This window comes from Colletes gigas, unplaced genomic scaffold (assembly GCF_013123115.1).
Source record: "Colletes gigas isolate AHSC1104 unplaced genomic scaffold, ASM1312311v1 Colletes_gigas_Sc00017, whole genome shotgun sequence".
In the NCBI taxonomy this organism is placed as follows: domain Eukaryota; kingdom Metazoa; phylum Arthropoda; class Insecta; order Hymenoptera; family Colletidae; genus Colletes; species Colletes gigas.
In genome coordinates this window covers 541,500-554,403 of record NW_025106646.1, presented here as the reverse complement: position 1 = coordinate 554,403, position 12,904 = coordinate 541,500, and the positions used below count along the sequence as shown (strand labels likewise).

General features: G+C 33.0%; 1 protein-coding gene across 1 annotated transcript in view; it reads left to right on the top strand.

Moving 5' to 3' along the window:
• The window catches only part of LOC122400395 (cilia- and flagella-associated protein 298), a 131,886-nt gene that overhangs the window by 9,576 nt on the left and 109,406 nt on the right, over positions 1–12,904 (top strand). The gene's annotated exons all lie outside the window — the stretch shown is intronic.

Sequence of the window (12,904 nt, the reverse complement as noted above, 5' to 3'; positions counted from 1 at the left end):
ATAATTAATTGTTTGTTCAGGTATCTTTCCGTATTTAGTGCATTTATTTTCTTTATTTTCAGCTATTATTTTCCTTCGGAAATGCTCATCGAGAATCGAGAAGTCGCACCACCTCTCCCCACTCCCCGCTCATTGCACGACATCATTTAGCGGCTGCTGTGTTTTGGGTTTGTCATTCTTTCTCTGGTAATTAGTTTGGTTAGGTGCGTGGACAGCTTCGTGTTTACTAAGGTAATTTCATACTTTTAATCTATCGATATATAAACTCTTTTAAAGATTACTCTTGCTGTTCGTTACTCTCTGTGGTTGCCCTTATTTAATATTAATACATTTATATTATTAATTTAATTGGTATCGTGAAAGAAGGTTAAATCTGTTTCCCGGTTTTTTTTCGGCATCTAACAGATGTCAATTGTTATTATATTTCAAAATTAGAGTCTGTTACGACATATTACGTGTTTAATTGTTGTTTCATTGTTATGCAGGTACATTTATTTTATTGCATTGGATCGTAATTTGTGTTGTATTTCTGTTGCAGTCTCTAATTGCGAGGCAAGTTTAAGGTTAGACGCTGTGGTGGATGCTGAAATATTTGAAAATATCGATCGACAGAATTTCATACATATTATTGGTGAGAACTAATCTATTATTACAAGTGACATATGCATTCATATTTATATATTTTTGTCTTTTGATCGAATTATTAGTTGTCGTAAGTACGATGTATAATTATATGTATAACAGGTTAGATTTTATTACGATTAAAAAAGAACAGACTTAATCGAATTTTTTCTTATTTCGATTCATAACGAATACGTGATTTCGATTGTATGACAACAGCTATAGATCCAGGGAACCGGTCGATGCCATAATTTCGCGGCAGACATCGTTGGTGATTTTGCGGATGCGTTGTACCAGACATCTTCGTCCGGGGGGTGTTCGCATTCTACGATTGGGTGAGTGATATTTTTATTCTTCTGGTCCCCAACCATGTTGTAGGATGAAAAGTCCGAATCGACACGGGTGACCAGTCGTATATTTGGTAGATTTGGCGAGTTCAGTGACCGTGCGTATTTTCGATACCCGCGAGTAGTAACATGTATACTGTTTTATTTTTTTAGATCAGGTTAGGGTCTTCCTGTACTCGCGTTTTTTAATTTAACAAATAAATATTTAACAGTATGATAAATAATTTTTATAAAATATATTTAATAATTTTAAAATGGATATTTTCATGAACTTTATATTAATTTTATAATAAAATAGAATATGAATGTCGATTACTATCATGTTATACAATAATTTTGTTCAATATTAACTAAGTGTGGAGGTTTTTCATTTATGATTACCTTCCATACCATAATATTATACTATAATGAATATAATTATTAAATATTGATCGTTTCCTTAATTAATACATCATATGATGTATTTTATGTACAAGAAGACGTTTCGCGACTAGTCGATTTTCTAATCAAAGTAACATGCATTGTATAATGTTTCCTTGTTTTACAAAATTTACTTTGATGACAAAATCGTACCAAATTGAATTTACAAGTTAAAAATTTGCTTCAATGAATTATTTTAAACTTTTAAAGTAAATTATTTTATTGTTAATCTTTGATTGAAGTTGTTTCTTCTAAATACTTAAATTTTAAAGATACTAATTTTTTTTAATGATAATATTTTCAATATTAATGTATATACAATTTTTGCTCTTGATTTGCTATTAGTAAAAAGTTCACTTTTTCCAACTGAATATGAGATAAACAAAAACAAAGAAATAATGCTTTATTATTCGTTATTTATTTACTATAATTAGTCTTTTTAGTTCAGGATTTTCAGGTTACTTTTCCTTGTTCATTGCCTGAACTTATCCAAGTGCCCAGGTGCTACTTGCACAAGTGAAGGCAATGGGCAGGATGACTTAGTTTATAACAATATATTTCGTTAGCGGCTGACATTGCGTTGGTGTACTGTGCACGACGTATTTTCCACATGTGTGTGTGTGTGTGGTTAGGATGCGGAAGTGCGTCGTTTTAAAATTTATTATACTTTAAAAACGAAATGGTATTTCGTAATATTATATTTTTATGAAATCAGATAAGATTATTACATTTCTTTTATTTATTTTCCTTTTATTGATTTATTTCTTATTGTTCGAATAATTGTTGAATGATTAATAATATTAGCTTGAGAATTTTAATACGAAATGACGACATTTTCTCGAGATGGGTGTAAGAAATTGCAGACCCCTCGAATTATGTGCCGACGACGATCTGTAAAGAATGTCTGTCGAAGAGCACACGGACGCGTACGACATATTATTTCTTATTTTTTGAATAATTGTTGAATGATTAATAATATTAGCTTGAGAATTTTACAACGAATTGACGACAGTTTCTCGAGATGGGTACAAGGACTTGCAGACCCCTCGAATTATGTGCCGACGACGACCTGTAAGGAATGTCTATCGAAGTGCACACGGACGACATATTATTTCTTATTTTTCGAATAATTATAGAATGGCTAATATTATTAGCTTGGGGATTTTTTCAACGACTTGACGACAGTTTCTCGAGATGGGTACAAGAAATTGTAGACCCCTCGAATTATGTGCCGATGACGTTCTGCAAGGTATGTCTGTCGAAGAGCACACGGACGCGTACGACATACTATTTCTTATTTTTCGAATAATTGTTGAATGATTAATAATATTAGCTTGGGAATTTTACAACGAATTGGCGACATTTTCTCGAGATGGGTGTAAGAAATTGTAGACCCCTCGAATTATGTGCCGACGACGATCTGTAAGATATGTCTGTCGAAGAGCACACGGACACGTACGACGTAACGAACGTGTAAAAGTACATATAAAATATTTTTTTTTATCTGACTATGTAAAATTAAAACGCAATAGTCACTAGCCTTTGTCAGCCGATTTCAGGAAATTGGTACGTACCTTAGAGTGTGAATGTTTGCAATGTCCGAGTGTCGGGGGAACCCCGGGGCTTCCTCCCTAGTTTAGGCCGCGCCCGGACATTATGTGTGAGAACCGTGGAGTGCTTGTTTGCGAGAATGCGTTTTGCTATTTTTTAAATATGGGATTAGGTAGGTAGGTAGCTTACTTTCTGGTGTGTGTGTTTAGACCTAAGTAGGTAGGGTCAGGATAGAGCTGTCGCAGATTTTATTTCCGTGGCAGACCTATTTCTGTAGTTCGATTTGGAGAATCGAATCGTTAGCTGATCCATACAGATTGTACCATTTCTTTTGGTCTTACTTTCGATTCTTCGAATCGCGCGACTTTAGAGTCGCTCTTCGCGGTCGCGTTCTCTGTCGCGGTAGGTACTCCGAAACGCTCGTCCCACTCGAGTTTCTACATGCCTGTTCCGATGACGATTCCTGGAATTGTTAGAGGACTGTGTATTGCACGGAATCTCGAGGCTAGGCTTAAGTTTCAGGCTTGGGCAGGATCGCCCGAAGAATGAAGAGGCCACGTGCCGAAGAGGCCCTGACAAATTGTCGCAAGAGTGGGCTGCAACAAATGGCTCTTCATCTTCATTTTCGAATGAGGATGGAAAGTCATTCTTTGTTACTACTTAGTCACTGTTCTCGCCTGTAGTTGTAGTAATAGTAATTTTTCAGATGGTATTTGTACCACATCGACCAGTATTTTTGAGCAAATCGCGATTTGCATTAGTGTTGCGTAATACGAATGATCGCGTTTACCTTCAAGATAGCGTTGCGAATATTGTAAACTTATCGCGATTCCATTTAGCGTTGCGTATTGAATATTTTCGCGTTTGCTTTCAGAGTAGTGTAGCGAGTAAACACTGACCGTGGTTTCCATTAGTGTTGCGTAAAATGAATGTTATTCGCGTTGCTTGTCTAGTTATTTATGCAAATGATTAGTTTTATAGTTAGTTTTAGAGTTGCGATCAATGAGAATTTTTCGTGCTTTCTTTCAGAGTAGTGTTGCGTGTAAACATGTCGGTTTGCATCAGCGTTGCGAGATATAAATATTAATCGCGTTGCATATATAATGAATCGATTTTGATTACTTTTAGAGTTGCAATCGGTTATATTTTTCGCGTTTGTTTCTGGAGTAGCGATGCGAATATTCACTGATCGCGTTTTGTTTTGATATAGCGTTGCGTTGTATGTATAAAAATGCTCAAACTAATACTGATACTTGCTCCAGCATCACGAAGCATCCTAGGATGCCTGTACTCGTCAGCAATGTTGAGTTGCGAACGATGAATACTTTTCGCGTTTTCTTCCAGAGTAGTGTACGGAATAAGAACTTATATCGGTTCGTTATTAGTGTTGCGAAGATCAGATTATTCGCGTTTCTTTGTCAAGTTAAATTCGCAAATAGTTTTCATTAATAGTATAGTTTCACTTAGAGTTGCGAACGATAAGAATTTTTCGCGTTTGTTTTTCAGTGTAGAGTTGCGTGGAAACATTAATCTCGGTTTGTAGTAGCGTTGCGAAGTACCAATACTAATCGCGTTGCAAATTGTAAATAGTATGCATTTGATCGCGATTGTATTTAGTGTTGCGATTATTTTTCCGCGTTTGCTTTTCAGGGTAGGGTACTGGAAATATCAATGCAGTTGAAGCAGCTGTATCATCTGAGATTCCCCGTAGTCAGAGAGGGCTGCGCTGGATCATTATAGGTAGCGTTGTACATTATTTAACACGAATGCACGTGATTTTATTAGTCTTGCGAATAATGATGCGCCCTACGGTGGCTGCTCTCGCAACAGTTTTCATTTTGTATTTTATAAATTAATATTGTCATCTGAAAAATGTCCCACTTATGATATGTTTTGATTTTATCACAAGCGGATGATACTTGTTTTCTCTTGTCTTTTTACAGTTGAAAGTAAATTTCATATCTGAATATAGACGTGTTTCATTTTTCGTAGTGTTGAAGTTAAATCGTCATTCGATATATTTAAAAATTACTGTTATGTGAATGTTGACGATAATGATGATGGTAAATTTAATTAATTATTGGAATTTCTTTGCAACGTCTTTTCTATACCACAGATAAGGTATACAAGTGAGTATTTTGAATCATAATGCAAGTACGCCTTGCGTAGCTCAAATTTCTTGCTGAAAAAACGATAATTCCCTTTTTTAATCAACATTAATTCAGTGAATAGTTTCTCAATTGATTGCCATCGATGAGAAGAGGACGCTAAAATCTCCTTTCAATTTTTAAGTCGGTATAGCAGTCAGTTTGGGCCACGAAAGTCCGTAAAGTGTAAAGTTTACTTGTATACCGTGTCTATGATCGTATAGAATGTACCGAACGCTGTAAAGTTATCGATCATTGAAAGAACCAAATTTTTTTAAATATTATATGCTTCAACTCGAAGACAAATTAATTTATAATATCTAATTTGTATTATTGCATATATTTTGCTATGCGTATATTACATAAAACAATAATATGTTATATTACATATCTGTAAATCAATATCTAAAAATTGTGAACATTTTGCATTGCTTATTGAGGAAATTTTGATAACTTCTTGCTACGATTAATTTTATGACCATTTGAGTTAAATTGATTCACTACGTAAGACCAACATAATTTCAAGAAATAATATTGTAGCTAGAAATCAACAGAAATAGTTCGTGTTTACATTTATTTCGTTAGTTATTTAGTTTTTGTGAGTTTCTGAATGCCCGACATATGGTATATGTATTTCGCCGGTAGTATAGGAATAAACAAGATATGGGCTAGACCTTCCATCTTGAGGGAAATGTTGGCACTAGGAAAATAGGAAGTAGGAAATGATGTTAGAAGAAAATGTTGTTTGTTTGTAATGGGCAAATATTATGATAAGCAATGAATTTGTTCGTAATCAATGTTCACAATAAAATCAATGGGTGCATTCAACCGTGATCTATCAATAATACAATTTGTGTCGCGGTTCGCTCTCATTATGCCCCACAAATTTCATTTCGTTCAAGTTCACGATATTGGAAAAAACTGGAAGAAAAGATATTTAGTAACCAATGACCTTTGCTTCACGTATTAAATATTTTCAATTATTGAAAAAGAAACATTTACATTCGGTAAATATAGTCTGATATTTATGATGAGTAATTTAAGTAAATGTTGGATCAAAAAAATAATGTATTACACTATATTACAGATCGGGATAAGTAGAATTTTTTTACAACATTCTTTATTACTATTTACATATTTTAAAGAATAATGTTCCAAAAAGAGCTGTTAACATGGGGATTCGAGGAAGGGGATTGGACAAAATAATATAAGCAATGAAAGTAGTATGGGGCTACAATAGGTTATACAAAATTCTCCTTCATCTTAATTCTTTTTAAATGAAAAGTATAATTGGAAACGTAATGAAATATTTTAATTGAATGGAATTTAAATATCTTTCTGTAAAGTGCAGGTTGTCGAAATTAATTGTTCTTTTGCATTATTCAGTAGTTCATAGTCGAAATATATAAATTACAAATAATCGCTTTTCTAATTAAATTAACCAGAATTAATGTTTTAACTCATAAAAGCCAGATGTGCAGAAAAAAAATAGACCGAAGTCAAGTTTACTTTTGGTTTAGCACCGGAGGGTTGAAACGAACAAAATGAAATATATTTTCCAGAATTATACATTTTCGTATATCCATTAATAGACTTATTTCAAATAATTTAAGATTGAAATTACTGAAAAAAATACTCTTGTCCAGTTAGACATTTTTACCAAGGTGCAGTGTTGCGTAATTTTTAATATAACAACAGCCTTAGCTGAAGAATGTTTTACCTCATAACGTCTAAATGAACGTCCCGTAAATAATTGTTAAACCGCGTTTGCCCAGAGAGGTCTTTCATTATTAACGAATCCCCGTTATTATAAGCATACAATAACCGTAAGAAATACGAGATAATAGGAGAGCGGTATTAAAAATTGCCTTGGAAAGTTCCCTTATACCCCGGTAAAATAAAGATTCCCCGGCTGTGGTAGATGAAAGAATTGTGGACGGAATAAAGCAGAGAGAGATAAAACCTGGAAATTATTTCAGGCACGTAACCGCCTTCGAGGAAGGCCGAAAGGAACGCTTCTTTAACCCATTACCACCATTATTAGTATACAGAACTTTAAATAAATTTTACATGCAACAACGTACAACCCCTATTATGAAATAAATGGGGGAATAAATTTTAATGGGGGATTCTTGAGGTCAAAATAAGACGAAAATCAAGAACACCAATTTCTTGATGGAGGCTTCGTTAAAAAGTTATTAACAATTAAATTCAAAAATTTCAAATCGTTCTGGAAAAATTATTTTCGGTTTCGAGGGTCAATTACAACTATTTTTGGTGAATACACATACCTCCGAAATCCTATCCATTTTCGAGAAAAAAAATCGGGTAGGTGCTGAAATTTTTCGACAAAAAAAATTTTTTCAAATCGTTCTAAATAATTATTTTCGGTTGCGGGGTTCAATTACAATCATTTTTGGTCATTACACATACCCCCGAAATCCTACGCACTTTCGAGAAAAGAATTCTTTACCGAAAATCTAATTAGGTGCCTCAATTTTTCGACAAAAAAGAAAAATTTCAAATCGTTCTATAAAAATTATTTTCGGTTGCGGGGGTCAATTACAATCATTTTTGGTGAACAGACATACCCCCGAAATCTTGCGCATTTTCGGGGAAAAAATTCAGTACGGGCGGAACTTTAAACGTTAATAATTTTTTAACAAAGCCTCCATCAACAAATTAGTATTCTTGATTTTCGTTTTATTTTGGCCTCTAGAATCCCCCATTAAAACACTCTGTATAGTAATATGTTGCTTGAAATAATACAAGGATCGTTGTTTCGATGATTTTATCGTTCACGATTAGAATGATAATAATGCAATTTCAATCCTCGTAGCACAGATTGTTTTACAGTTCTTAATAGCCGAATTTGAAATTGCATTCTCTCACATCGACATGGAAACCAGAAATTCTTTTTCGAGCGTTCGTCAGGGCGTAGCTACGCGTATAGATTGTATCAAGGTCTGATTACATTACTGTATCGATCTGATGGTCTCAACCCTTCGTGTAAGGTTAACGGTGGTTTGTACTTCATCTAGCATCTCGTCTATGTACCACGAAACACACATCGTCGGTTTTATATTTGCCTATAAACAAAACGGGGAACAAACGTTTATAGTGCTTCTGTCAATGAAACGAAGCGATAAAAGTTTTTCTAATTGCCAGTATATCGATTCAGCACTCATGAATGAGAACGCACTCGGTCTCGACCTACTTTTGACGCAGATTGCTATCGATGGGATTCAACTTTGTTTCCGTTTTCATCAAAATGATGGGAATGAAAATAGCGTCGAGTGAGATCGATTAGTGTACTTTGCAGTTTAAATATTTTTAATCGTATTTTGTATTGTATAATTTTTTTCTTATTTACTTTATCTGAAGGTTTAATTATTTATTATTCGAAATAAGTATTCATTAATTCATGGATGAACAAATAACAAAGTATGAATTTCTTTGTTTGACGAAAAAATATATTTAATGTTTATTAAGTTGGAATAGTATCGATTATTCTTTTTATTGTTGAATATTGTCGTTTGTTGCTTCATTCGATAAAAGTTTCGTGACATTATGTACTGTAAACGTACAATAAATTACGTTATCCAAATAAATATCTTACTCGTAATAGGAACATCATAATTTGCAATCGTCCTACTCTATTTTGCGTACCGTAGCTTCTTTAAGTCGTGTCCTCGACATGAAGTGCAGCAGAACACGCAACCCACGGTATTATTATTCTACTTTGATATCGCGATGTCTATGGTTACTTCTACGCCTTTAAAAAATTTTTATACGAATATAATGGTAATTGTTATATCAGCATATTAATAGAAAAATCTATTTTTGTAGAAATTCCATACTGCAGTTGAATGTATAATTCGTCTCGTAGGTAGCTAGAAGATTCATAATAGAGAAAATCAGTCGTCAAAATTTTAGATGATTATAATAAACATGTTATCTATAATACAATCTTGCATGCCTGTGTGACGTGATGGAAAACGTTATTTATATCCAGGCTTTAATTCCAGCTAGGATACGTGATTCAAAAGCGATTATCAATACCTTGCAACGCAATATATCGTGTACAATTATATTCGCGCAAATAAACTTTTAGATATACGCGATTACGAAGAAAAGTGATTAAAGCTGAACGATACTAAAGAGCACGTACCGTTCGACGCATTTACGGTTGTAAATGTGGATTGCTATCTAGTATGCAAATTAAGCGTTCCATTATTTTTTCGACGTCTGTGTATCGAACAAAATTATTCAAATCGCGTGTGTACATTTGCACGTATACGATTCGCTTCGTAAATATGCAATTTTTTCGTAGTTAATCGTTTTTCATTAACGTAAATGTAAAAGAATTTCTCTGTGATGATAATTTGAAAAAAGCAAAGTATCAGTGTTCACGAACAGTCGCGTGTAAATTGATACGAAAGTTTGATCGAAGAACTTAGGGACATAGTCAATTGCGTTTATTTTTTGCCAACTCTTGCAATATCGTTATTTAACGATGCATTGGTAGGACATCAACAAATCCGTTCCATTCCATCCTTTTCAGAACTTGCAAAAAGATCTGGTATCTATTAAAATAATTTGTTTCATATACTACGCAATTGAATGAACAAAGTGAGAAATTCAATTAAAAGACATTTTGTTAAACAATTATTTTATTATAAACGACACATGTAAATCGAGTTATTTCATACATATACATATACATACACATAGGTACATACATACATGGATGCATACATACATATATACATACATACATACATTAATATATTCAGACGATAAGTATTTACAACATAAGTATACATTTATTCGTATAAGTATAAGTTTGTTTAACGTAGATTCATTATACTCCTGATATATGTTACTGAACCCTTTCGCTGTTTAAATCGAATACTTTCAAAAATTAGTTATTTTTTACTTTGTAATATTTATAAATTTGCATAATTTTTCGTTTGGCCCGTTTTGTTATGGCTTATAATAATACAGTGAAAGCCTAATTAAAATTTCTCTCGTTCCATGTAAGTCCGAAGTATTACGCTCGACTGCATCTTACTATAAGAATATTTTTGATTTGTATTATTTTATAGCGAAAGAGTTACGCTATACGAAGACACGAGTGATTATATTTTATCGACTTTTAACGTAAACGGAAGAAGGCACATAGACCATGATGAAGTTGAACATTTATAACGCTGATGGTTTGGGGATATTTTACACGCGTTGAAAAGACACTGTTTTTTGTTGTCGTGTATAATACATGGAGTTGTTCTTCTTATTTATGGGATAGAGGGTCGGAATAAAAATGTATTTTTTAAATAGAAAATGTACAATATATCGGGAATTAAGTTTCTTATCAATTAATTACTACATGCTTTAACATTGTTCACGCATAATCAAGAGCCTAAAAGTACAGTTTCACCTATTAGTTAAACTTCATTTGTAGTCGCAAACAAAAACTTGAATTTTATAATATTCATAATAAAATATTTCTCCCTTTATCTGATTTTTAATCTTTTTGAATTTTATCGTTTCTGGCTAGTTAATGTCTCTAATTAATGAAAACTCTGTCGAACAAGTTTCATGTGTCCACTATGGATGATATATAATATTGTTTTAGATGAATGAGCGATTACAAAATATATATCATACAATTTAAATTTTGTGTGTACTCAATAACATCGGTGCCACAAAATTTTTACATCAATCTACGATATATTGTATTCGATTATAGCAACCTGCTTTAATTTTCGTATATTAAATACAGAACGACACAACGATGTATCGTTATTAGCTAAACAACACTCTGCACTGTACAAAATTAAAAATTCTACGCCTTCTGCTGGGAGTCACGTAGATCGAAAAATGAAAATCTTTTACGATAAGTATTTTAAAATCGTCAGTTTACTAAACTATCGATATTAAATTATTATCAATTTACAACTAAAATATATTAATTTCGGACTTCGTTCCCGCTAAAATCTAAAACTTTGCTAGTTTCAAATTGTTTCATTTTCGCGATATCTTAGGTAATTTTACACGTAGGCAGTCATTGCGCAGAAAACGATATTAATAATGGAATTTAGTATTTAGCATCTATTAATTTTTATACTATATATTTCGCTTTACAACACCATAGATGCGAAAAATGACAAATGTACGTTCGTTGACGGTCGAAACTCGAGATCATCCAAAAAGAGATCGGTTTTCGCGTATGTAGGTTTACAGTAACTTCTAGCAACGAGTTTTCTAATCTACTTTGTACATTGAAAGCGTCGCGGTAATTTTGTTCGTGCCTTGGACTATCGCGTACACGGAGAAACCATGAATTTTTTACGCTTAACGAGCGATTTTGATGTCGTACGAGTCAGAGTGCTATTTTTGTTCTACTTCCTTCTACTAAGGGAAACATATTTATAGACGTAGACGTTTCTACGCGTAGAGTCATCTTTTAATGGTATAAAATTGTACATGTCGCGAGTTTATAAAACGATTTTTTAATCAACTTTATTTGGACTTTTTGATTTGAGTTATGTTCGGGGTTCGATTGTTAAAAATAAGTCTTTGTAGTTATCTTAGATTCGAAAACGTTCTTTCGACCGATAGTGAAAAGGATCTTTGTAAATAGAGACTCGTAGAAAATAATGTCGTGTTATAGTAAAAAAATTCTTGTGAGATTCATTTAATGTACGCATTAAAAGTTACTTTATCAATTCATTGTACGAAATAGTCAGGAAATATTCAAGGCATCTGTGATAATGCAAAGAGTAGACAGAATGTATACGAACGTTCAGTTAGATAATTACGTAATTACTTTGGCCCCTAATCTGGGTAATTTTTTAAACGTTCTGTTTTCGTCGTACTATCCTATGCTTTTCATCGGGAAGACGACCTAAAATCCACTCAAAATTCCATCCTATTCGTTAGTCCATTTTTAACTGGACACTTACCACTTGTTGAAAGCATTTGTGCTAAACCAAACGTTTCTGCTGGTTCCATTTATCGAACAGAGTGATTTCTGCAATGATCAAGCAATACTCAAAGCAGTAAAATAATAGGTTCGAACACAGTTTTTGTGCGCTCATCCAGAAAGTGCATAAAGATGATATTTTATATATATTCGGTTCCATACACTAACGTGTATATTTCAATCGAATTTCATATCACCGAATGATTTACACAGTTCAATATTTAACAAAAATTTCGTGGAGGATTATATAACGACTAATTAGCAGTCTTAAACAAGCATTTCTTTAAATTATGTTTCGACTTGTGTTTTAAGTAATCTTCAGACTAAAACCAGCTACATTGCCTATAAACATAAGATTAAGATTATAGTCATAAATAGAAAACAATAATAGTATCGAAATAATAGTGAAATAGGTTAAAAGGTATATAAAAAGTTTAACTTGATTTTTCATATTTCAGTAACAAATGATTTTCAGTTTCCTCTCACAATTTCTTTCAAATATTTATAATCTTTATTTCACGTTTATAGGTTTTATAATTTTATTCCAAAAGCACACGAGTCAAGACATAAATAAAAAAATCCACCGCCCAAGATTGATAAAAGGGTTTACATTCACCGAAAAATCAGTCTTTTCTAGAACGTCTCTTTCAGTTTATCCTTCGGTATGTAACCAAGTAGCATTTACAAAAATTTACGTAACATTTTCAGTCACATATTCGTTTACTGTGCTGCAAACGTAGAATGATCAATGAAGTCGACAATTATACACAGAAAGTCGTTTACATCGTAAACATTGCGATACGGCCAAAGTGGTTGCACGGTGAACGTTT